Genomic DNA, 26,269 nt, shown 5'->3' on the forward strand with positions numbered 1-26,269 from the left:
ATCCCGTGTCTCGGTGTCGTCTATAAATAGCAGCGAACGCTTGCGATCTAGTTTCGAAGCATAACAACGTCCAATTTCTTGTTTTTTTTACTTGAGGCCGTATTGTTCAGACCATGTGTTTCGGGTGAAATTAGTGTAGCCTTGCAGAAACACAGTTGAGAAAAATACGTCAGGCGTGAAGGCAGAAAATATGACCAACTCGACAATGTAGAATAGCCGCTCACAACTGAAGCGATAAACACAGGTGAACCTAAAATATAGCCGAGCTTGTTGAAATTACCAGGGCGTGAAACTCCTATAGAGCCCCTGCACAGAAATACGGTGGTGCATTTGGGATGGAACTTGGTTGTTATCAGACTGTCACGTTATATCTGGAGCTCAGATGAACTACTCAGTGCTGCGAAATTACGACGATAGACGAAAAATTGAAATAGTGGTCGGAGCCGACAACTAATAGCTTTGCTAACAGTCAGCAGTGCCTGTTTACCTCCGCGAAGTGGCAGCACGAAATAATCTGGTCTCGAAGTGGAGTTTCTCCAATGCTATAATTAAATAGCTATGGAAGAACAGTACATGAGCACTGAACTGCGCCATCATGAAAACGAAAAAAAAAACAAAGAAAAGAATCTGATTTAGATCGACTCAACAAGTGCACAAAGTTGCCTCAAACTCGATTATCGAGCTAGGCTAGTAAACCTTATTTTCTTTCTCTCTATTTGTTCAGTTCTGAGACACACATATAGACATAAAATTCCTCAATCAGTTTGCGGCATATGTTCACGATATATAGACAAATAATCCTCTTTACCAGGTTTCTGGCCTTATTCGCTCCCACTACAGGGATTCCAAGCTCGTATCGTAGCAGTGTGCAGCCGTCGTGGTTGAATAAAAAAAATGAATGCAATATAAATGGCAAGCGCAGTGAAGCGTAGTGCTTTTAAGGAACCAGGAAGCAGAGACACAAAACTAGACTTCCGAGCATCGACTGCGAATTTGAAAAAAGAAGCTCACCGGTTCTCTGAAAGCGGCAACTGGCAGAAACATACCTAAGAGGCGACACTTCGGAAAGAATGGAAAGAAGTCAAACCAGGCCAGCCTTCGGCGCTTCTTTTCTAGGACTTCGCTCATAATGGACATGCGATACTTTGGGCTTTAAGTTTCGATCGTTTGATGCGGCGCTAATATTTTCATCTGCACATAGCTTTCATTAAGTATTGTCCACTTCAATTCCACTGGCGCCCACTGTTCAACCGACCTAATCTGACGAAAGGGTACAACTTTTTCAGCATGATAACAGTGTCATTTTAAAATTTTCTTTAAAAAAATTTAAGTGGACACTTAAGCTCTGTCTTAAGGGTATGATGCGAAAACTTAGTGGGTTAGGCTTTTTATTCGGAGCAGTTTGACACTGTTAAACGAATTTATCGTTTTTTAAACTGTTTCAGTTAATAACTGATATTGCATATTCTAAATTTTTCTAATTAGCATCATCAAGCATTCGCTTTTCATTCTGAACATTTTGATACCTTTTAACCCCTTTTTCCCAGTTTTTTCATTTTTAATTTCTCTAAATATTCAAATAACTACGATGATTTCATTAGCTAGTTACCGCCTATTACACACCAAACAGTCGTGAATAACTAGAAGAAAAATTACCATGATACGATTTTTTTACGCAGCCCCCGATTATTCTGACACACGGTGCCGACCATGCCTAAGGCTTTTCGACCGAACGAGTTGTATACGCTATCGCGTAAAAGCCAGGAATCATGCAAACTTTCCAAAGCAACAAAATTGTCCGCACAAAAGAGGCAACAACATTAATGAAGCAGCAGCGGTTACTTCTAAACAGGTACCGGTCACCTGCAACTCATCTCAGGGTTTTGTAGCTGCGTGAGGCTGAGAATAGCACCATCACTAGTGTCACGTCGTCCACAGCAATACAAGGGCAGTTCGACAACCTCACCAAATAACCCTGCTTTGTGCCAGCTGCGGCCACCGTATCCCCACCGACATCCCTAATCTCAACCACCCGCCTAACTTTCTGCCGCCTCCAACTACGCTTGCCTTCTCCTGGAATCCAGTTCGTTGCCCTTCACGGTAATGGGGTATCCTGCCTTCGCAACTCAAGCTCTGCCCATGCTCATTTCTTCTTCTTGACTAATACTAGCATGTCTTAAAGTCGTGTTTGTTCCCTGACTTACTCTTACCTCTTCCAGTCTCAACGTTACGTCTAGCAATTTCATTTAAAAAGTGCGCTGTGCTGTGATCTTTTTGTTTGCCTCCACGTTTTTTTAGTATTGGCCAGTACTGGTAAGACACCCCTATTATGTAATTTATTTTCCATGAATATTGGTAAACTACTATCGTCCCCTGAAATTTTCTGCAAACCGACTTTATCCCATGCTTCTTCTCCTGGTTATTTCACTCTCATGGGATGGATCAGTGATCACTACCTACCCTAAATGGATGTATTCGTCCGGTTTCAATGTTTATCTGCTGTTTCCTTCTGATACTGTTGAACTTTATTTTAGATTCCTTGATATCAGTTTTTAGACCTAACAGCTCTGCTCTGCCTCTGTGGCTGCTCGATTATTCTTTGAAATTCACCCTGTGATTTACTTAACCATATTACGTGTAGCATGCTTTGCCCAAAACAATGTTCGCATGTGTGCCTGGTTATACATTCTGGAAATGTATGGCCGCCTACTGCTGGAGATAATAACAATAAATCTGGACCTTTTTATTGAAGCCCGATGAGGCACTCTTTCTGGGGCTTAGGAATTAATTGCTGTTCTTACGGCTGCGGAATTTCCGTCCGTTAGGCATGGCTTTTGATCGGGAGAAAAAAGTAGGAATGCGTAATGCACAATTGGCGAGGAGTTGAGAGGAAAAGACAGATTAGGAAAAATTAAAGCAGAAGCAAAGAATTCCTCAAAAAAGATGAATGGTGGAGGTGTAAATGAAGCTGAAGAAAGACGTTACGCGAAACGCATGTTCTGCGATAAAATAACGATAATGGGGAAAATATTAGGCAACGAGAAAAAGCTTTCTTGCTGGAGAATAGCGCAAGAGTGAAACTCTGGCTGAGTCCTCGGCTTCCGCGATGCCGCTGTTCTCTCTTTTAGCTTGAGAAAAAGTGAGTTCCTCAGGTAGTGGTGCCCGTAGTGAGCGCGGCATGTATGAACCCTGGATTGTATAAACAAGAGAACCCCCTCCCCCCCCCCCCCCGCTCCCCCTAAAAAAAAGCAATATTTAGGATGAACTGGCTGGCTGGTTGCGCCAATAAACGCGTCAGCTGGATGAAAGGCGGACCACCTTTCTTTATTTTTAACTTTTACGAATATAATTGCTGTGGTGTTCTGCGCCACTTTGGCCACATCTGCCAGTCAAATTCATATATATGTTTTCAAGGCCCTACGAGCCGCATTGCGCCCTCTGCGTTTAAGTGGTTGACGTTTGCCACAGGCTATGAGCATGCCAGATGAATCTAGGTATTCCAGGGAATCCAACTGAGGACTGGGAGGCGGCGCTGTCTCACTCACTTTCGAAGACTAGCTTTCGCTGGTGAATCAGGCAAGAGCGGCGGCAAAAGCCAATGGGCTCCTAGAACGAGGGCCGACACATCATCATCATCAGCAGCAGCCTGACTACGCCCACTGGTGGGCAACGCCTTCTACCATGTCTCTCCAATTAAAGCTGTCCTTTGCCAGCTTTTCCCACCGTATGCCCGCAAGCGTCTTAATCTCATCCACCACAATTAACTGCGATTTACTCTATGCATTATACGTTTTCTCACTCACTCATCGCAACTTTTCACTTCTTCCTTGATTCACGCGACCTTAGAAGCCTAGGCCTTCGATACCTTTCACGTAGCACCATCCTGCCTCGATCGCCCGGGTAATGCCTTCCGAAGCATTTCTTTCTTCTTTTGTTGTGCGTGCGCGCTGAACACCGCAAGCTCCTCCTCAGAATCGAAATAATGGTCCTGATAAAACAGTTCATGGACGGCGAAAGGGCAACCTCCGAAAATATGGCGCAGCGGGTGTGAGCAAAAATCAACAGGCTCTTGATGAGCGTCCAGGTGGCCAAAACCAAAACCAAAAATCTTGCTTCTCCACGGTACTTTGCAGGTGTTCTGTGTGTTGCAGAAGTTTACAGGCCACCGCGCTCTTTATTTCGTTGTTTTTTTTCTGCGTTCACTAATTATTAGCCGAGGCCACTGATAGCAGTTCCCGAGTACACCGCTATGTCTCTTCATTTCTCTTAACAGAGCAGCGCCAGGGTGATTAATGTTCACTTCACTTTATTTTCCTTAAAGACCTCCTTCTGGAGGTATTACATAAGGGGTGAGGTTACAGATATTCGGAAAATAAAAAAGAAAAAAAGAAGTGCTGGCCATTCGCCTTGAAAATGGGTTGACACGGCTCCATGAAATGTTGATGGTTATGTGATGGCGGCGACTTCGTGGGGAAGGGCATTCCAGTCCACAATTGCTCGTGGAAAAAAAGACGCTGAAAACGTTGTTGTGCGAGCAATAGGCCGAGTTATCTGTAACAGATACGTGGCGTGATGAGATAAGTTTGTGCGATGCCCAATGTTAGGTGCATGATTGAGTGAACTGTGAAGAATTTTGTGCAGCAAACAAAGGCTGGCGACGAAGTGAGAGGCCTTCAAGGCTTGAATTTTCCTTCGGAGATGAAACGCTGATGAAATACGAGTATGCATGATGCAGGAAACAGGTGGCGTGGCTTTGAATTGATTCGATTACATTTGTTAAGTATACCTGAGGTGTGTTACAAATGGGACTGGCGTGCTGAAGCATAGATCAAATAGTGTTTTGTATGCCAAAAGTTTCACGTGTTTAGGTGCATCATGCAGGTGACGTTTCATGAAACCTAATTCCTTAAATACCTTAAAATGTTTTGACCTTACTCATTAAGGGAAACAAAAAGTGGCGCCATAGCAGCTCAAAGTAAGCGAGAGGTATATTTGAGTCTAAGCACCAATTTTTTTGCATGTCATTTATATATTTCTTCCAAGGCTATCAGGCTTGCATTCTATTCTCTCGATCGGATTTTCTAAAATCTTAATTCCAGTGGACTGATTATAATGAAGCCTAGATGACTGAGACGGATAGATCATATCTTGTAAAGAACTGCTAGCACCCTGCCCACTCCTCCCCCCCCCCCCCCCCCCAATTGCACCCTTTAGGTAATTCCTTCGTAATCACATTTTTAAGCAGCGGCTTTTTGAAAATTCTGTAAAAAGATTTTTTTTTACTTACTTGCAGTCTACTTGGGCGATACATTTTACCCATGTTCTTAGCTTTTATTGTTTTACTGTAGCTGTTTTACTGCTCTTGCGAGTGTATTCCTTGCTTCCAGGAAATTTTTATGAACCGGAGCAGGAATTGGTGCCTTAAAATATTATCTATTCGCGCGAACTCTGAATTATCTACAAGAAAAATACGAGGGCAAAAGCAAAATTCACCAAGCAATATTTTGGTCGCGCACCTTGCCGCAGATGTAAAAAGAGAACTCTTTCTTTTTTAGAGTCTGCGTCATACTGGGCAGAAAAATGCTCGGAAGATTAAATGTGTATGTTTGCTTCATTTTATCTCACAGAACTGTTTGGACAAGAAAAAAAGTTTTGGAAGAAACAGCAGTCATACATAAAAAAACCAAGGTGTCCTAACAAAGAAACCTGTCCTGAACGAAATGCGTAACGGTATGGCAGCGGTACGTGCTTAATACATGGTGCATGCTCTCACACCACCGAATGTCCAGACAGGGACCTCATAAATCCTGGCACACTGTATGCAAACGAAAACTCAATTTTGCGAGCGTGGAAATGAATAACACCTTTCCGGTCACGTCCAATGCCGGAGAGCTGGCACTTTAGTGATTAAAGAAAAAGAAATGGCCTTTGATTAACCCATATTTCTCACTGGCTTTGGAGCGGTCTCACTCTTTCCTCTCTTTATAAGGTAGCGTTCAGTTTCTGTTTTCTTATTTTACTGCGCCTTATACATTTGGCGCACTCAAATTATTTCATTTTATGTTATTGGTGATTTATAGACATTTTGCGGGACAGCCAGCGATCGATCCGCCGTCTCGACGTCTGCCGGGCTTCCATTGTTTTTCTGTGAGATAGATGACGGAATACTACGCACTTCCACTATATTTGTTCTTTACATTGAACTGTGCCGCGCTTTGTTCCTTTGCTTCTCTCCGAAAGTAGATCGTCCCCAAAGTATTATCTCTCCACATCTTCTGCTTGCCTTTCTCCGTTTTTTCCGCGCATGTGTTTAAATTAGATTCGTGCGTGCAAATAGTGTTGTTTTTGTATATAGTTTTTTCCCTTTGCACCACTTTTGATGTATTGTTCTAAAGCTGTCGAATGACTAGGAAAGCATAAACAAACTGAAAAGAAGAAGGAAAAAATCACTCCGTACACGGGAGCTTGGCTGTCCCTTTTCTCTGAGTAAATAGCGAAATCAACGACGTCGCTGGCCGAAAGGCAAAAAAGTTCCATCGACCTGCAAAACTGAACATTGCTTGAGCCTCTGCGTGTGAAGACGTGACTTGGAAAATGCTTTTCAAGAACACATTAAGTTCCAATTTCAATTCATGTTCCTCCAAGACAATGTGTTTTTCGGAGCTTCCAGCTTAATACTATGCTCTTCTGGCGCCTGTGTCTGGAAGTGGCGTTCACAAACGCCTATTGCCATCTCATCGCAATGGCAGACTCTCCAGCGTGTGAGCAGTGCGGATGCGATGAAACGATCGGGCACCTACTCTGTGACTGCCCTAGTTTTGAGCGAGAGTGTGCCTTTCTGGCTGCTACACTCCGCCGCTTGGACTCTCGTCGTCTTACAGAAAGCAAGGTTCTGGGACCTTGGACAAAACCTTCATCACAAAGGACAGTGGTGAAGGCGCCCCTAAAATTCTTAAAACACTCGGATTTGAGTTCCGGACTATGAACTTGAAGCTTCAAGTGTGCGCTCTGTGTCTCCTTGTCGTAGTGGTCGATGGACACGTCAAAAACTCCTTTCGTTGCCGCTCTTTCTTTTTCTTTTTTTCACCATTGGTCCCCTCCCCACGTTTAAGGTATCCTACTGGGCATCTCCTGGTTAACCTCCCTTCCGTTCTTGTGTTTTTTTCTCGCAGTGTAATCGTCCTGATGCTCTTAAAAGGCGCTTTGAGGCTACTTTACCAAGGATAACTGTCTCTTCTATTGAACAACTCTATAAGCATTTTGCTCTTAAACTGAGAAGTATTGTTCCTTCCTGGGTTTCAGTGCATTTGTTTTTGTAATACACGCCTTTATAGCCTCCATCTTCAAAGAAGAAGGCCTGTCTGTCCGACCGAGTGTCTCCAAGTATTTTGACAGCGCTACCTATTTTTGAGTCGCACGTGGCTTTTTGTGGTGTTCAGAAAATCATCTTTTTTATTTTAAAATTGTTAACGCGTGACTTTCAGCGGCCACGTCGGAAAATAGTTATTCTCTATTAGGAATTTTTCTTGCCGTTTCACGTGGCAAAGTTTGCCACGTTGCAAAGTTTGCCAGTGGCAAAGGATGCTGCGCCCTAACGGAAAGCAGAGAGACGAGAACAGCTGTAGTCTCTGTACTGACAGTTGCGAATGAGATGATGGTTTCTTCTGACGCCAGCGTGTAATGTTTGAAATGCGGAACAGCAGTTGTTACGCAACCGGTCGAGGTCAGGTTAGATCAAGTTTGACTTTTCCTCTTGGAAAAAGCCTGCGCAGTTTCAAGTATTTGTTGCTCCTTTCGGATGTCTACCAAATAAACTTTCGGCGGAGTGTAAAATCCACGTAGAGATGACAACAAAATAACCTTAGCATTTATTAGAAAAGCCAATGAAATGCTTGTACTTCTGCCGTAGGAGACATTGGTCTTAGCAAACACATCTTTCCCGACTAAATAGAGGACATCTCTCACGACAACTATTCGTTAATACGGACTTCATTGATAGCGGAGTTTCCTACCGCAGGTTCAAAGCTGCATACCGTCTCATGTTTTAAAACTTCTGTGGCCATCTCTCCAATTTGCTTGGGGTTAAAATACGCGAGCATCTGATGGCGGTTTTGTTTCTTCGAAATAATTGAGGACCGCGTGCTATGGAGCAAGGCAAGGTATTTAAGGAAAGAAACGTCGCAAAGCTGTTCTTGGAACCATGCCAGTAAGTTGAAGGTATTCGCAGGTATTTAATGAAATAAACAGATCGCCAACCACTGCTGGATGTTGTCCCTGTGGCGTCCCTGTACACAGACGAACAACGGATATGGGAAAGTGCGCTCCGCCCTAGGCTGGAAGAGCTGCCCCGCTTGCTGGAGACTGACGAATAGGCGGCCGCCCGGTTGACCAAATGTTCAGGACGAAGAAGCAATTTCACGCCATCGTTCGGAGCCGCGTTCTAGAGAGGATAGCACGACACTGTTTTCAGCCGAAGCCCGTGGCGTCATACATGCACCCGTGAAAAGCATTCCCCTGGCACTAAACACGCGAGAAGCGGAGCACCAATGGCCATCTCGTCATTATCACTATGGGACTCTAGGCAGCGATCGACTCCGCATATTGGAACACAGCTGTGGCTGTCTGTGGCCGTTTATGGACACAAGGGATGCTGCGTGAGAGAGAAGGCTCAGGGCTCTTGCAAGAAGACCAAGTCGTACGCTCTATTCTTGTTTTCGTTTGCTACATTCAAGGTGCTATTTTTGGTAAATTCTGAGCCACTGGCACGCTACTAATCGGAACTTTGCCTCGAACTTGCCTCAGTTCCACGGAAAAAATTATTGCATGGCCTGGCATTATTGAAATGGACTGTTCTGCAGCAAGGCTTCTAGTTTCATGCGAAGGAAGGGAAATGAAAAACGTGTCCATCTGTAATAAGACAAAAAAAAACCCTAGAGGCTCGGCTTTTATTTTTTTTTTCTAGGCCCATTTACTTCGCGGTCAAATTTAGACGTTTGAAGGCTGACAAGTTAAGTGATCGTAAAAAATCTTCATAAACCCTCATACAAGCGAAGCCAATAAGGTTTCCTGCAAAGGCAACGGAGTATCTTCATGGCGAGTTGTAGGTCAAAACATGAAAAACTTGTATAGGTTTTTATGCGGTACCCACCAAACCTCCGCTGGTTTTCTTATTTTTTGCCGCTTGTCATGTATGAGAAAACGACATTAGGTTCTTGGTTGTTTAGCTAATTTTTGTTTGGTTTTTCGATAACGCAACAAAGATAAGGTAGCACAAATTTTGATGTGAGGGATTCATCAGACTATTACCGTTTATACCTTACCTTCGCTAATTTTAAGGAGGAAGTGAAGTGAGACTCAATGAAAAAAAAATTCACTCGGCAACTTACGCTTATAGCAAGAGGGGTGGATCGTTTGCAATGACGCAATAGAGGCGGTTCTGTTCCAAAATTTTGCTTTGGGGGCTGCACTTTTACCTGTTTGTTTACGCTTTCGTCACTTCCTCCGCGATGCGACTGCATTTGAACACTTGTCATAACGAGAAAAAACGACAGCGCTGTTGTTGTCTTTTCCTCTCGATGTCCGTGTTTTTTTTTCGGTGCTCTAACCTGTGCTTGAAGAGAGTTGGGAATAAATTTTGTATTGCTGTTGAGGTGAACAAGCATGTGCAGGCTCTGTCTGCTAAATTGTGATGACAAAATCTGCTCATTTTGAAATAAGAACCACAGAAACGCTATGACGATAACGTAACTGGCCAGCGACTGGATGCAACTGGCCGACGATGGCACTTTGAGAGTTAACGTAAACCAGAAAGCAACTATATTACCACTCAGAAAGCTTTCACAAAATATAGCAGCAAGTTGTGCCTAGAATTTTGCTAACGTGAGTTATGCAGCCACGAGTAGACTGCATTTCACATCATATTTGTTCATCCTCTCCGCAGGCAATAGAATTTAGGTGAACGAATTCCATGTTGATATGTTGATGAACATGTTGATACTGAGGCATTGCTTTAAGTTCATGGCTCAGGTTTTCATTCCTTGCGACTAGGTTTCTTATATCGGTTTGTCGTGACAATCCGTACTGATATGTCACAAAAAAAATTCCGGATTATCTGTCAAGAAACTACCTGACTAGTCGAGAGGGTCATAACGTGATCAGCACCTGGACTAATCACAGGGCATCGCCAAATTTGAAAATTCCCCAGATTTTTGGAGGTGGCCCCCCACAAGAAATTGAATTAGGGTGAATCAGTAGAGATTAGTGGGTGGATTAAGGTGGGCTAGTGAGTGAGATTAGAATAATCCAATATGATAATTCAATAGAAGGTACTCAAATATTCTAGGAGGCGATGACTTGTGCATTCATTATAAGGGTAGTGGAACCGGTTAAAAATGAAGTTTTGGCAGGAAAATTGCGAAAACAAAATTAGTCACTCTTTGTAGATACCTTAGCGGGCAACCTAAATGCTGTCGCTTTTTTTTTATTTAAGATTGCGGTCAAGAAGGCGGCATTTTTTTTCATTTTTTAAAATGTTTTTTCTTCACCCGTTCCTTTCGAATCATATGATGCATAAAGAGAAACAAAGGAGGGCGCGAAATATGAATCCTGATCAATCGTGCTCCTCTTTTGTCAATAATACAATACATGCAATAGTGCAGCAGTGTAAATTGACGCAGAAGTTCTCGTCTCCCTTCATGCTTTCGGCTCAGAATGATGATTCTATATCGAAGGGGGAAGTGCCGTGTTCACATGTGAATTACGAGCAGTTCGTAATCACATGTCACGCATTCCTCTTACAGCATATGAGAGTCCCACTTTGACAGCGAATAAATTGAAATCTGAGTACTCACAGTGCCGTGAATACGTTAAGTGCGAACACTTAAAACGTGCTTTGATTTCAGGAAGAAGAAAAAACATGAAGTGAACGCATTGATAAATTTTAGCACTGTTAGATATCTTGAAACATCCAAGATTACTGAAGAGAAATAAAGGGGTCATTCGGAACTGCGTTTCATTCACCTGATTTTATTCGCCTTCCTTCTGTCATTTCCCATGGTGTTTAAAATTGCCTTCCTCTGAATCGCTGAAAATAAAATGCGAAATTCGGCGCGATTAAGGTGTACTGACCCAGGCAGCCTGTTATGCGAGTGTTGAAGTTCTTCATCGTCAATGCCAATTTACTGAAGGTACGCTGGCAGCCTAAGCTCCAGGGACGCGTTTCAGCAGCAAAGTTTGTGGGGTATGCGGGTATAACGTTCAGAGCAACTCAGGCTATAAGAGACGCCGTAGTGAGGCGCTCCGGAAATTTCGACCACCTGGGGTTTTTTAACGTGCACTGACATCGAACAGCACACGGGATTCTAGAATTTCGCCTCCATCGCCGCAGCCGGGATCGAACCCCCGTCTTTCGTGTCAGCAGCCGAGCGCCATAACCACTGAGCCGCCGGGGCGGGACTTCTGTAGCAATGTTGGCAACGCCAACACGTATTGCTCTAGTGCCATGTTTCGGCCAGAACGCTGTCTACGATAAACGGATGCAGCGCGCATCTCTCTCTCTCTCTCATACTACCACCGCGTAGCTCCAAGCGCGAATATTAGTTCGATAGTAGTAGTAGCTGATGAAGAAGAATATGTACAATGCAGAGCACGCGAGTGTGTTGCAGTTTAGCTCAAGGCGTTTTCGGCTTCGGCGCTAACCCAGTGCTCTCGTGCAGTTGCCAATGAAGCTGATCTGTTCGCGCCTGCGCGGGTTCGAATACAAGCTGCGGATATTTTGTTGCGAAGCAATACTACTTTAGGTCGCACTTCAGCCCGTTCCGTGGCGAGGCGGTGGTAGGCACCATTGACCTTTAGCGTGACCTCGCTGCGTGACGTCACACCACGTGACCTAGAGTGACGTCACACCAGCTGTGTAAAAACGGGGCCCCATCTCACGCCGTCGCGAGGCGAGGCGGTAGCCACCAAAGGCGGCCTAACTCCCGCTCCTCTCACCAGGGGCGCTACGGTCAGAGTAACGTCACACCAGCTGTATAAAACAGCTCCGCTCCTCTCGCCAAGGCAGTCATACAGCCAGATGTTACGATGGTGCCTACGAACAAGGCAGCTCGGCAGAATGCAAAGAGGAAGCATCAGCGAGCTACGGAGACGGAAGAAGAACGACTTTCTAAGCGGCGTGCCCAGTATGCAGCTCGGCGACAACGTGCAACCTCCTCTGTGGAAACAGCAGAAGCAAAGGAAGAAATTATGCCCGACAGTGAGTCTCCTTCTACTAGTTCAGAACGCGACTAAACGGCAGAGGCGTGTCCAAGAAACCCCGGAACAGCGGCTCGAGAAGGAACGTGCGTTTCGAGAGAAGGAAAACGAAAAGTGAAGAAAACAGCGTGCAGAAGAAACACCCCAGCAGAGACAAGAGCGTTCGAAGAAAAGACGGGAGAAATCTCTCACCAAGGCTGGCCCGACTCAACCCGAAGGACACATTGCAGTAGAACGACGTGAAGAACATGCGAGAAGAGTAAAGGAGCTTGAGACGGCAACGCGTGAATTCAACAGACGCTTTACTAACAACCCGTTCGGCTATGCGTGTACAGTGTGTGACCGGTTGTGGCATAGGGACAAACTTACGCGTACGAGCGCGTACCGCGCTACAAGAACGACATTGTAAGACGCAAGATGGGTCTACCGCCGGACCCCGGGGCAACCAGCGACACGCCGGACACGCAGATGCACAAGTAGGGCAAACGTAAGATGACCGACGAACGATGGGGGTGTTATGCAGACAACTTGGCCATCTACAACGTGGCCGAAACATACAAGCTACCGCTAATGCATCGTGAAGACGACGAGGAGACGTACAACAAACTGTATCGCATTTTGGACGGGGACAATAACCCCAACATTTATTACTTCGTAACGCTACCGTACTTTAATGAACGCTACTGCAAGCACCGAGTGGGCATATCTTACGACGCGGAGAAAATGGAGTGTTACCGCACCGTCGGCCAATCGATACTGGAAGATTTTGTAATGGACACGCTGGTGAGGGAAATGTTTGTCGGCATACGCGGATTCGACGGATGAGTTCCTCTTAGATGATTCACTGTAAGCCGTAACACTAGCATAACCCAAGACTACCACCAGCCATACTACCGGCTGATCCGAGAATAACACACTATTGCTTCGCAATCACCAGGCTTAACCAAGCTAAGCCACGGCCGATATTATTTGATTTATTTTTATTGATTTATTTGTCTTCGCACGAACCCACAGGCACATCAAGCATCCATATATCGCAAGATCTTGCTCTGGGTTCGCCGACCGAAATAATGCTTTCGCACTGATAAAATTCCGCTGCCCATGCCGGTAGGAGCACTAGGAAAGCCACCGTCTCTACCTGAACTTCATGGCTTCTGGGCCACCCAGTTGGGTGCAAAATTTCATTTAAATCCACGTTTATTTGCTTTGTCTCCATGCGTCAAGATGAGAAAAGCTGACTCCGCTGCCGTATTCCCGTTCGCTGCAAGCTGTTTGCACAAGTTGTTCATTGTTCGCGCCGTCTTTAGCAATTATTCACAAGTTTAATTGTTTCACTAGGCGCCAGATGAATGCCTTGAACAAATTACTGGTGTCCCGAGCGCAACTGAAAGAGAGGCTGCACAACTCTGCGGTTCGCGCCCCACTGTTTCCGTGACACAAAGGAGAGTGCTGTTCTTTTGTCAAGGATAGCAAATAGCGCGACTGCAGTCATGGATGTCGTGAACAGCGACTGACTCGCCGTATGACGTCTATTGTTCTCACAGAGCTTAGTGGAAAAAACTACAATTAGTGGAGTCTATACGCTCAATATCGTCTTTACCTCCCCACTCGCCAGCATCTTTTTTTCACAGACGGAATCTATTACTTCGCAATTTAATGTTTCCCTAATAGTCAGTATCGTATTTATTAGTTTGGCGTATTTTTTTCTGAGCTGAAGAAAAAGATCACCATCGCACCTGTGTTTTGTTGGAAATAAAGGAATCAAAGTTCTCAGGCGGAGATAATGAATCTTGTTTGTGAAAGTTGAATAAAGAGGCCGAGATAGCTGCGCAGCTCGCCCTGCTTTCTTCCAAATGAATTCTCTTTTAAAAGGGGATGTGTGCTCGCATTCTTAGCAAGCAGTGAAGCCGTCTAGGTTTTGTTTTAGAAGCGCATCGGTGCTTTTTTCATGGAGCATACCTTCTGGAATGAACTGATAATATTCCATTGTTTTGATTCCCAGAATTAGCCGCCGCCCTTCTGTTGCATGTGCATGAATAGTCAGGTTGAAGTGAATTGTAATAGAAGCGATATCTAGCGAATTGCATGTGACGTTGTCCCGATATCGGCTATGATGCATGAAGCTAATGGTCCCGTTAAAAATATTAAATCCCGTTCTTTACTAGAGTGTGAATGGCGGTTATGTCTTGCGCAGGATTGCATCGACGTCTTTTACTGGTTGTAGCTTTACAGCCTTTGCTGGCTGTCGTCATTTAAGTCGCGTATTATCCTGATTCATTATGCTGGGCGAGTGTGACGTATGCAGGTTTACACGAATGCTTAGAATGTGGAAGTAGGGATGGTGCATGCGTAAATATATGAAGTAATCTGCACTAGGTAATATACTTTGTGTGATTTTAGGAGTCGCCTAGTTAACCTCCCTGCCTTTTTGTTGCTTATTCTTTTTCTCTCTCTTGATCAGCGCAAGGCTGATTGGCTCGGTTTTTCCTCTCCAAGGTTTTTAGATGTGAGTAATATGTCCTCAGAGATCACACATCTTGCTTCTGGAAGTGAAACCGAGATGTGGTTGTCATACTGTAAGCAGGAGAGAACCAGCTGATTCCTTCAGTACAGAGTTCACAAAAGTCTACACAGTGGCGCAGGCTTGAAAGTAGGTGCAGTCTGAAGCAAGTGGTCTAGAACGGAAGCCAAGCAAAGAATTTTTAGGGCAGGCCTGTGATGTCTCTTAGCAGTCACTTGCCGGAGTCCTGTTTACATATTTTTCGCCCTTTAATAGGAAGGTTGGATTCATAATGAAACTACTAGATTTTCAAAGGCTGCAGCGCTCTCGCTCTGAACAGTGAAGTGACTTGACTTACGCAGATGCGACGACATTGCTCAAAATTAATGTCTGCGAGCCGATTCTTTTTGATTGCCCGAACTACTTCTGATGCGGTCCACATGCACTCGTTGAAGCAGGTTAGACCGAGTACTTTTGCGAATTTATTTTTGTGTGACTAACATTAAGTAAACGGTGAGGCTAACCGAGCACTCGCAAACAAAGGTAATTGGATGCAAAATGCAGGTAGCAATTAAGCTCGGCCGCATAAAAAAAGTTGTGCCGTCTGCGACTTTGAAGCGAAATTAAAATTCAGAGGTACCGAATACAATCATGAAATTATATGTTGGAAAATAAATAAAGATATCCTGAGGTATATTTCTGGAAGCTTACCGCTGCGAACGAAAGGTGGCGCCATGAGAGGACGCCAGGGTCTCCAAGCGCAGGCAGGCTGCCGGCGTCAGCTGCCTGAGTCTCCACGTACGCGTGATACGGAGAGTGCGTGATTCACGAGCAGTAGAACCCTATATATGTTGAAATTCTGAGCCAGCTGAGCGGCTCAGAACGTGGGCGGGATGCAGCTCCCTGCCCTTGACTTTTGCCTGCTCTACTGTTGCGTAGGACATGCCGTAAGAGAAGAGCGCTCTATGTCCGGTCGGTTAAAAGTGCAACGCCAACGGCGCAGGCAAAGCATGACAGTAATCCTTAGGAAATAAACAAGCTTTTGTAGTGCTACTTACCATAACATGGTGCATGCAGTACACAAAGCATGCAGTACACATCAGCTGAGACCAAACAGTACTGCCAAATAGCTCAGTATTTTTGTTTGAGTGTTTTTAAGTTATTGTAGGCCCTTGTATAATAACACACAGGTGATATTCGGTTTACATAAATACTTTGAGTGTAAGTGAGTATTTCTCCCAAGTTATAATTTTGTCCTTTGTGTGGCGAGAAAAAAGTCGCAGAGGAAATTCCTGGAGATGCCCCTTCTATAAGCAGCGCCAGAAGTTTTTTGAACAAAAGATTGTTGCGGTGAGCAATGCATACAGACTTGTCTTGCCATAGAAAAATGAACGATGTAGGCGATAAGTTTCTCGTTGAGAGCTGTAGACAGAGATGTAAATAAACGACCTCGAGGGTTAGAGCATGGTTTCAGCATGTGGTGATAGCCAACTAAGTTACTTGCGTTTTAAAGCTTCTCTTTTAGAAGCTCCTGGCAATTTTAATTGCAGGACGCATGTTGATTGCGCCAAATCCTCTATCTAAAAGTTTTTAAGACCGGCAGTAGGAGCAAGAACCCGTCCAGACGTGAAGGACACCTTAAGTTAGTTGTGTTAGGAACACAGTTTCTAGAGCATTGCCGAAAAGTTGTGTTTATAGGAAGCTGCCTATAACTTCAACATTGTTTACTTGAAATAGGTGGACAAGGAAAGAAAACGGGAAATTGAAAGAAAATTTTATGCTACGGAGACGTTAGCAGGACTGAGGAGAAGTCTAAATAACCGAGGGCCTTGATTTTAACGAAAGGTCTCTCTTCCGATAATTAAAGTGTGCTTTTTTAAAGTAACTAATATTGATAAAGATCGCTCAGTTGAATTTCGAAATAGTCGTACGGACCTCAACGTATTTTAGCGCCAATTAACTACGCCGCTTTTAGCGTGGGGGCCATTCTAGCATGGTAACCACTCATGCTAAACATAAAAGCGCGTCAAAAGGAAGAAAAAATTAAGAGGGTTTTTAGCTCTGACTTTAAGAGCATGATGCGACAGGATTAATGGCTGTCTGCACCGGTTTCTATTCAAACACAGCCATTGTTCTTTTTCCAAATTCATACATTCAAATTCAGTTCACACATTTGCAAGCACCTGCCATGAACTCTTCAACCGCATAAGTTAATCGTGCTGTTAAAATGATTGTTTGCAACGATACTATTTACGATAACATGACCGCCCTGGTGAATTATGAAAGCAGGATGGAACCTTGGGCAAGTTACTGCAGATGCATATTAGGCGGAACAGCGCATCTGGACGAAACACAGACAGAAGGAAACAAGACTGGCGGGCGCAGACTCGCCACTGTATTTTTTTATTAATAAACCCATATATTTAAAGCAAGAATCAAACAAGTCCCAACAACTCCCGCGCACATGCTAAGAGTACAATCTGAAAAGAAAACACATCATCAGTCCATGGCACAGCTTTTACATAAAAAAACCTGCTTGGTGTTGGGTATTTTCATGATTTTTTTATGCAAAGGTTGTGCCATGGACTGATGATGTGTTCTTCTTTTAAATTGTACTCTGAACATGTGCGCCGCTGTAGCATAGTTATACGTTTTTGCCGGATACAAAGTAAATTGTCTCAACGTTTGTTCATACGTTCCACATCCCCCAAATGCCAAAGAAAAGAGGGACGAAGTTCTGCGCCTAAACCTAACACTGCATATGTAACAAACATATCGATTGCGTGGTTTCTTAATGATAGAAGGTAGCAATATCGTTTTAAGCGCTGTGTAAACAATGTGCTGACCTTCTTTGCAAAATTCTGGAGCATTGTTTGCAGGTATTAAACTATCATCGCACATAGCCGCAAGGAAGGGTACATCATAGCACTACACGAATGCGAACTTTGCTGTTGTTTTTCCCCTCTTTTAATGCCGTTTCATTGCTTAATCTTTAAAGCAAAAAAAATAAAGGACCCAAAAAGCAAAACCTTGAGGGAGACGAAACTTTACGTGTGGTGTGAATTTACACACGCTGCCTTGTTTCGCTAGGAACAAAAACTGTCTCATTATGTCTGAAGAACCTCGAAGCAAAATCCCAATAAATGTTAGATGGTGGCAGTTTCCAACTTCGAACGCGCGAAAAGGAAGCATATCGCGACACATGGAACAAGGGAACATCATTATCTTTTGCTAAAGGCAATTCCAGAGCACGTTCTGAGGTGTAACGAATGCGCTGCTGGTAGCGCTTGTTATACCGGTTTACTCCCATCTTGTGCTGTGGAAAAGCCCTTTTTTTACATTGGGGCCCCTGACGCAGAGTTCGCTTGAATAAAATGTGCCTAATTTAGCTTTGCATTGTTGTAACCGCAGTCTCTGAGCGTACAATGCTTTGTTTAGATGTTGATGAATCCTTGCTGGCAGCACACTGTTCTTTCATTGTACATCTGTACTGGGGACCTTAATGATCTGCTTCTTGTACGATGCTCACAACTTTCCGCTAAATAAGGCAAAAAGAACATAAAAATTCAATGAGTAAATGCCGCTTATGTTGATTAAATGTATTGCTTATGCAGATAGAGTTTTGTCTCTGAAATGTTGATGAACACAAACTTTTTTCTCATGGAGACAGGGTTTTCCGCATGTCGCTCTGAGAATAGTAGGAAAGGAAACTTTACGCATTTATTTGTAAAAATATAGCCGTGAGTTACCGCGATTTATTTATTACGCGTGTTCATAATGGAAGACTGGAGTAACAGCACTACCTTCGTCATGCATTTCATGGTTATACTCATCGATATACCCGCAGACAGTGAATAATGTCATTGCGTCGAAAAGGCTACGAAAATGTATAATCACATGTCGACTGACTTTATTTTTTTTTGGCAGCGTTAGAACGATGGTTTTTGTAGCAAAAAAGTCCAACGTCTAACAGATTTTGAATAGTATGCATAAAAAACCAGCGTGCTAGTCCCTAAAACTTTTCACAGTTCGACGAAAATGTAATGGTATAGCGGTGGTCTTGTGGTAGAGAACCTACCTCGCATTCGGGAGGTGCTTAATTCTTTCGATTTCCAGTGCTGCCGGGTACCCACCAGTTTTCTGATGGGTACCAGATTTCCCCCGGCCTTGTGCTCTTATTTTTTTGGGCGTAGAATCATTGGGAAATGGGTCTTGCACCTTTAGGGCTTGCGATCCCCTGTCACGTTTAAGGCACCGCTTTGGTATACACAGGTGCGTTTATTTTAGTTTCGTTCTATTTGTTTCTTTTTGTGCCCCTAATGTATGAACGTTTGATGTTACGTGAAAAATTAAGATATATGTGAAAGTTCTTGGTCAGTATTTCGTGCCACTGTGTGTAAATGAGCTGGCTTGTTTTGTGGTCGCCTTGAACGGATGTTGGGAATGCGATTGGAGTTCTAGGTGGCAGGAGGAACGAATGACAAAACTCTACGTATTGTTGTGTGAGAACAGGAGAGGTAAAAAATTACTAAACAGGAGCGTTAGCGAGCAAAGATTCCACTGCAAAAAATAGAGCGTTTAATGTACTCCAGGCATAGCGCTAGGCCTAGTCGGGAATACCGCCATTGAATCCTGCGCCTTCGTTTAGCGAAGAAGTTCTTTGTGGCACCAGAACAGTGTCACACGAATAAGGAGATATGAAGTGAGATCATAGTGGTCGAAGTTCTCTCGCAGGAAATTGTTTCCGCTCACTACAATGTGCACGATGGCACGTGACGAGGATTGAAGAAGTATGTGATAGCGGCGTAAGTGTGGAAAGCGCTGCCGTGAAGGGCAGTAATTTATAGTTCCCGATTTAAAACAAAACTGCCAGATCCTTGAAAACCTAAAAAGACGTAGCAAAGAGCACAGGCTTCACTAAGGTCAGATGCAAAGGAGATTGGACTGGCAGCTATTAAACTTTATGTCGTTAGGGGTTTCGTTCTGGAGGCATTTTACGGTTCACGGTGTATTGATGAGGTTGCGACTCATGTGGGTAGGTGAAGCTGAACGAAATTCGGGAAACGAAGGGCGCAGGTGGCAAGAATACGAGAGCGGCCCTTCTATACCGAGCAGCTGATATTAGGAGAGGTTTTCGTAGAGCACAAACGTCTTCGAGTGGATGGGTAAAATAGTTTAACGGTTCTGAACTCAGTTCCTGCATATAAATAAAATAATTCCTTTAACGTGCGGATGAATTGAAATGTGAATAACTAGTACAGTTTGAAGCGCATAATAGTCTCTACTAGGCCTTTCTAATAACGTTAAGGTAACACCAGAGACTGTGAAAGAAGCCAGGAAGTTGACAGCCAACCATGCAAGCAGTAGCACCCTCTAAGTCTTTAGATTAAAGGACACAGTCATAGAGTGGCAAAGAAAATTTAGCTCCCCAAAATTTGTTAAACTGCTTAACCCAAATACCTGGGTGGCTACGCGAAGCTCTCATTGAATTTAATAGACACATAAAAACGGTGGCCGGTAAAAGCTTTACGAAGTCTTGAAAAATTACCTTTTGAGAAAAGGAAATGGCATAGTAACTGTCTCACATCTCGGTAGACACCCGTAGCACGCCGTAAGCTTAGAAAAGAAGGTCGGAGTGAAAGAAAAAGATAGAAAAAGGTGGTGGTGGTCAAATACTTTTATTGGCTCCAAAACAGTGCGTACGGGGAGGTATGATTTGACCGTCTCTTAAGGGGAAGGCCCTCAAAAACTGTAGGTGAGGTCTGTATTATAGGGCTCCGGAATAATTCCGACCATATAAGAATTTTTAACACGCAGTGACATCGCGCAGCAAGCGGGTGCATTTGCGTTTCGTCCCCACATAAACGCGGCCGCCTCAACCGGATTCGAACCCAGGAACTCCGGCACAGTAGCCGAGTGCGCTAACCACTGAGCCACCGCGGCGGGTGTTGCGACGGGTCATTTGAACGTGGCGAAATCCGAAAGAGATGCAAATGGAACGCTATGGCTGAGTCTCATATATGCAGACTGGCGCATTGCAGCCGCACTAAAGCGTACACTTTCTCCCCTACAAATGCTCCGACGGCGGTGAAACTCATAGAATCAGCAACACCAACGGCGACTTCAATTCAGCGACCCACGAGCGGCTGCGTCTAATTGCAACGCGCGTTTAGTGTGGCGAAAGCGGTCGGGGTTGTAGGAACGTGCTCGTAGTTGTCTCGAATTTACCTTTTATACCTATTTTGGCACTGTCTGCCTCCTTCAGAGGGGGTGGGTGAGCTGGCTCTTCGCAGCCGGCAACTCTCACGCCAGCTGTGCTGGGAAATCAACCGTAATGCTCGGAGCTGCCGAGAAGTTTGAAAACGAGACACGACTGGGTCCCCCTCTATAGAGAATTGCATCAGCTGCTGTTTGTTTAACTGCAACGCCCATTCTGTGCTGCCTCTCGAATGGCAGTCTGGCGGCTCCGCTTAGCCTCCAGCGGCGGCGCGACCTAAGCCAGGAGGATTCGAGAAACGGTCGGAGACGCCGTATTGCGAGCTCATACGGGCTTCTGCGAGGCAGGGCACCTATGTGTATACCTCAGCGACGCTGTTATACATCCGTAATTCTAGGAACCGATGGAGCTCGTCCAGGCCGCCGCACGTTTCTGTTGTGAATTACGGGCTGCAGTTGCTATGCAAAGGGCAAAGTTAGAGTCGTGTGCTGCGTGTGAGGTGGAGCATTCATCGAAGCCATGGCTCTCGCCTTAGATATACTGGAAAGGAAGATTGAAAGGTTCTCCTAGAAATTGCAAGTTATTTCGTGCCTATGTGCATGCTCGTTGCAACGCTATAGAAAATAAATAATTCATTGTTATCATTCCATCTAAACAGCAAGGCTCTTTTAACTTCCAGTATTTTTATGTTCTTTCGATACCAAGAAGGTGTCCCTAGAAAATAAACTTTGCGCTACACTTACGTTAAGATTCAGCGAAAACTACAAATGATTGCAGTGATAGGGGATGTTATTCATTTTTTAAGTCAGACGAAAAACATATGGCGAAGTGGAGCGAGGAGATGGATAAAAAGACCCCTTTAGGAGATCCGTAAAAAAAAAGAAACGTTTGCAGAGTGCAGCGAAAATTTTTCTATCTCCAACTATTTGTGATAGCAACGTGCTCTGCTCGTAAATTTTGTCATATTGCTCCACACAATGCGCCGCACAGGTGCATAAAAACCATAGAATAATATCGATTCTGCGTCTGTTGAATGGGCCTACAGGCTGGCGCAGTCCTTGTATAAATCACCAAGATGGCTAATTCCTCGCCACGCACGCAACCGTCTGCACCTGGCCCGATGCAGCACATTAGCGGAGAGACCAGACGGATAATCACTAAAGACAGGGTAACAGAAAGAAATGTCATCAAAGGAGCATAAGAATGTTGTTTCTGGAGTGCTGCGTGCTCTGAGCATGGAAGCCAGCAAATCAGCGTTCGCGGTAGAAGAGAAAACGCTGACGGGAAGAGGTCGTATATGAAATGGCTTCGAGGAAAAAGGAACCTATTATGAGCTCTCGAAAGGCACTTGCTGCAGCAGACATCCGGTGATGGGCGAAGGAAAAATTTCTGAGGGCACTTAAGTCTGCTTACGTGGAGGAATGCGAAAACATGGGACTTTCTAGAATGCGGGTTTTTTGCCACGATGCCAGTACGCGTTCTATTTATTATTATTTGTTTATTTCTTATAATCTTTTTTGTTTTCATTAATTTTTATTTTTTAACTTCTTGTGTACTTTTTATTTTATTTGTTTTAAATTTGATGGCGTCACTTGATTGACAGGTGAGGCGGACACTTTCAGCGAACGGACACTTCCTGCGCACACTGAAGAGGCAAGTAGGGCTTTTGCCTTAAAAACTCTACCACCATCGTGTCTCTGGCGCCCAACCAGGAACTCAGCTGACATGTGTCGAGATTTTTTTCAGGGTGAGACGCAGTGTGGGCCTGTGCTCTTAGGCTCTAGTCGTCTTTCGAGTTCCCAGGAAAACTAGCATCCACCTCAGACCCTCATCGACCTTTCCCTAATTCGTTGCTAATATAGAAGCCTAAATCGGTGTTTCACGTATGCATGAGTTACTAGAGATAGCATGTCAGCGTGATGAAGCTTGGCACCCAGAGCATAAAATCGCGCGGCAGAAATTTGTTGTTGTTACTATGGCACCAAACATTGGAGAATTTCTGCAAGCGAATCTCTCTTAACGACATAAACACTGTACCTAGAGCAGTGTCTCCGTAAAAGAGCTGTGTCGTCGTTCTCTCGCCGTGTTTGTCTTTTTTAGCGCTGACCTGTTTCAAACGAAATGCTTAACCAACTAGCCCAGCACCAAGTTTTGATAAAAGAGCGGACCCTCGTTGCAACGAAAAAACTGCATCAGTCACGACAAAGTAAATTTTGTCGCTAGGACAAGAGACCAGCTAACGCTAGCGAAAATATAGCTGTGACAAGAATCTGGTTAAGTCAGCACGCCGGAAAAAGTTACGGTATCTTAGGACAGTCCCAATCGTCATTATTATCCGGGCAGAGCTTTTCTCGCATACCCTTCTAGTTCGCAATCAATGGGAACGTAGAATTTTTTACTTTTTTTTTACTCACACCTGTTGATAACTTTTTCTAGAGAATGTTGCAAGAAATGTAGAAAGTTGAAAATGTTTACGGTACATAAATTAGTCTGACACACCCAAAAATATGTCGAGTGCGTACTCTTTGCGCTAAGTCGTAGAAGTCTTCCATAAATAGAGCGCAAACCCACTTCAGTGATGCACATTGTAAATGCGTTCTATACGTCAACAAACTAAGGCTATTAAAAAAAGAACCAGAAAATAAAGCTTTGTTTTTGAAAATCGGTAGACATTCAAATGCTACGAACATTGAAAATTGTTTTGATATACTGTTTAAGCGAAATTTGTTTTATTTATTTGTTTTTTACAAATATCTCAAGGACCCTTCAGTGAGGGCTGCGGGTGCGGAACAAAAGACGGGTATTGCGACACTGCAGAGTTGTCCATCACTGCTCTTGTTGGGCTGTGTTGCTTCGTAATTTTTATGTTTATTTTTAAAAATCTGAACGTTTCATAGTACGTTTCTTCTCTACACTAAAGAGGCCACAACAAAAATTGCTACATTCCATAAGAAACGTTTCCGCAGCCTATGTTCCACAAACAGGTGAGGGGGAGGAGACTGACCACGGTGTAATATAAGGCATTGCTCCCAAATTCCCGGGAAGAAAATGGACTGGGAAAAAACGGGAATAAAAGGACGCAGCATTCATTACCATGACAGGTCGAACCTGGTGGAGAATATCCCAGACGACAGGAAATCGATGCTGCGTGGTCGGTCAGTCAGGGCAAATGAGCAAGGGGCTAAAGTCGGCCCAGGGGAGAATCAGAATAGCAGGATGCCCGGTGACCGGCACGGATCTCTCGTCCTTATGTCAGCCCCTGCTGTGGGCGTTGTGAGTTATCGGCGGGGACTGTGGATTAGGCACACGGCAAGGGTGATTACAGTGGGGACAGGAGGATGAAGAATCTCGTAGTAATGTGCATTTGTGTCTTCGGTTAGTCAGCAAGAAAAGATAGTCACTGTGTCACGGCCGGGGGATGAACAGCTTAGATGTACTACTGCACATATAAACGAAATACATACATAGAAACCTGTGCTCTTATTGTGTTCTTGTCTTTCACGTAAGACACCTCGGGCAGATTGTGGTCTTAGTTCTCTATTATTGAGATTTCTGGGCTCTGCGTGCACTCGCGAAGAAGAGTGACAGTTGAATTATCTCTGCTTTTGCGATGAGTCGTACGTACAGTCCTCTACCTCTTCTCAAATCTCGTCGTAATTTATCGCTCGGTTTTACGCACTACGCATTTTTCCTCCAAGTCGCTCACTTTGACGCTTGCGAAAGAAAAGCTTATGGTAAGTGCCGCTCTAGACTCTTGGGAAGTGATATTGAACGCCCTTGTTTGCTTCACTGCAGCATTCTAAATCACAGTTTTTAAGCTGTAGGACTGAACCCACGGGGTCAGGCCGTTGGTGAAATGCATGGAGTCAAGTCAAGTTTATTTTAGCTTCTGTCGTACAAAAACCGCGGGTAATGAGAAAAATGCGGTTCGCAATGACCGCTTGATAAGCTTCGTCGTGCTAAGTAAGTGCAGCATCGTGGTTGTGGCCTAATGTTGCAATGACTGTTTTTTTATTTTATGACTTGCTTCGCATTGAATCAAATTAGAACGCCTTCGTGAAGGTCTTGATATAGATCTAATTCTCTTCACTTTACTATGTGGTTGTTATGCATTCCTGAACACACGCAATAATTTCATAGTTTCAGCGCTTGTGTTTTGCTGCTGTTTTTCTGGTACTTCATTTAAATACCCTTCTTTTCATCGAACAGGGTCGTGTCTACAGAGTGAGGCGTCAGTTGGCTTTTTAGTTTGGTTTAGTTCATAGAGTTTGACGTCCCAAAGCTACTCAGGCTATAGAAAACGCAGTTGTCATTTTTTATTTTATGATAATACGTGACCCGAGAAGAGGTAAACAAATTGGTATCGTAAAAGACCTTTAACCCTGAGTCTAAAGAGCAACAGTAACTTCGAACTTCAAGAAATAAAGTCGTCATTCTTACTGGAAGACGATTAGTTGTAAAAAAGTGTCTTTACTACTGTCCTTTTCTAACGTTGAGCTTCTCAATGGCCGAAGCTTGAGAAAGAGCTCAGCAGAAAAATTGAAAATGCTGTTTCTCAGACACAATATTGGAAAACTCATTTTGCGGCCGGAGCAGAAAGCACAATTTTTGCACCTCAATTTACAGATGAAAATATTTCCAGATCTCCCTTTATACCAAGGCAGTGCCATTGACACAGTGGAGCACGACGAAGGCCGCTTTTCAAATTACCTTCTTAACAACCCTAAAACAGATCAATAGCATCCCATAGAATCGATTGTTCCAAGTTGTAGTTTTTTATAATATTAGGCTCACACGGTACTCATCTATGAACAACTTATCTTAGTCTCAAGATAGAACGGACTTGCTTTGCCAAGTCGAGATTTCAGCTATACTTTGCTCACCTAAGTTTCTAAGGTATATATTGTATTCCTTAATTCAGTGCATGCTTTAAAATATGTGTTCTGGTTTCATATCTGTACCTTCATGGTTTCTATAAACACTTGAATAGCAATCTTATAATTTTTGTGCGTAATGATATCATATAAGTAACGCATATTCTGTGTCAACCTGCTAATGGGGAGCGGAGCAAGCACTAAGGCACGAACAATTCACTGTCATGAACCAGTTGTATATTCGTGTCCATTTAATCATAGTGACCTCCAAGTTAACCATAAACTACTTTCTTGAAATTCAGGGAAGCTGGCCGCTCTGAAACCGGGGCGTTTATGCACCGCCGGTGATGGCATGTCGAGAGATTTGGGTGTTCAAAAAGTGAATTCTGTCTGGAGTTGTAACAATCACAGCTCGGCGATTGCGAT

Source organism: Amblyomma americanum, chromosome 4 (assembly GCF_052857255.1).
Source record: "Amblyomma americanum isolate KBUSLIRL-KWMA chromosome 4, ASM5285725v1, whole genome shotgun sequence".
Taxonomy (NCBI): domain Eukaryota; kingdom Metazoa; phylum Arthropoda; class Arachnida; order Ixodida; family Ixodidae; genus Amblyomma; species Amblyomma americanum.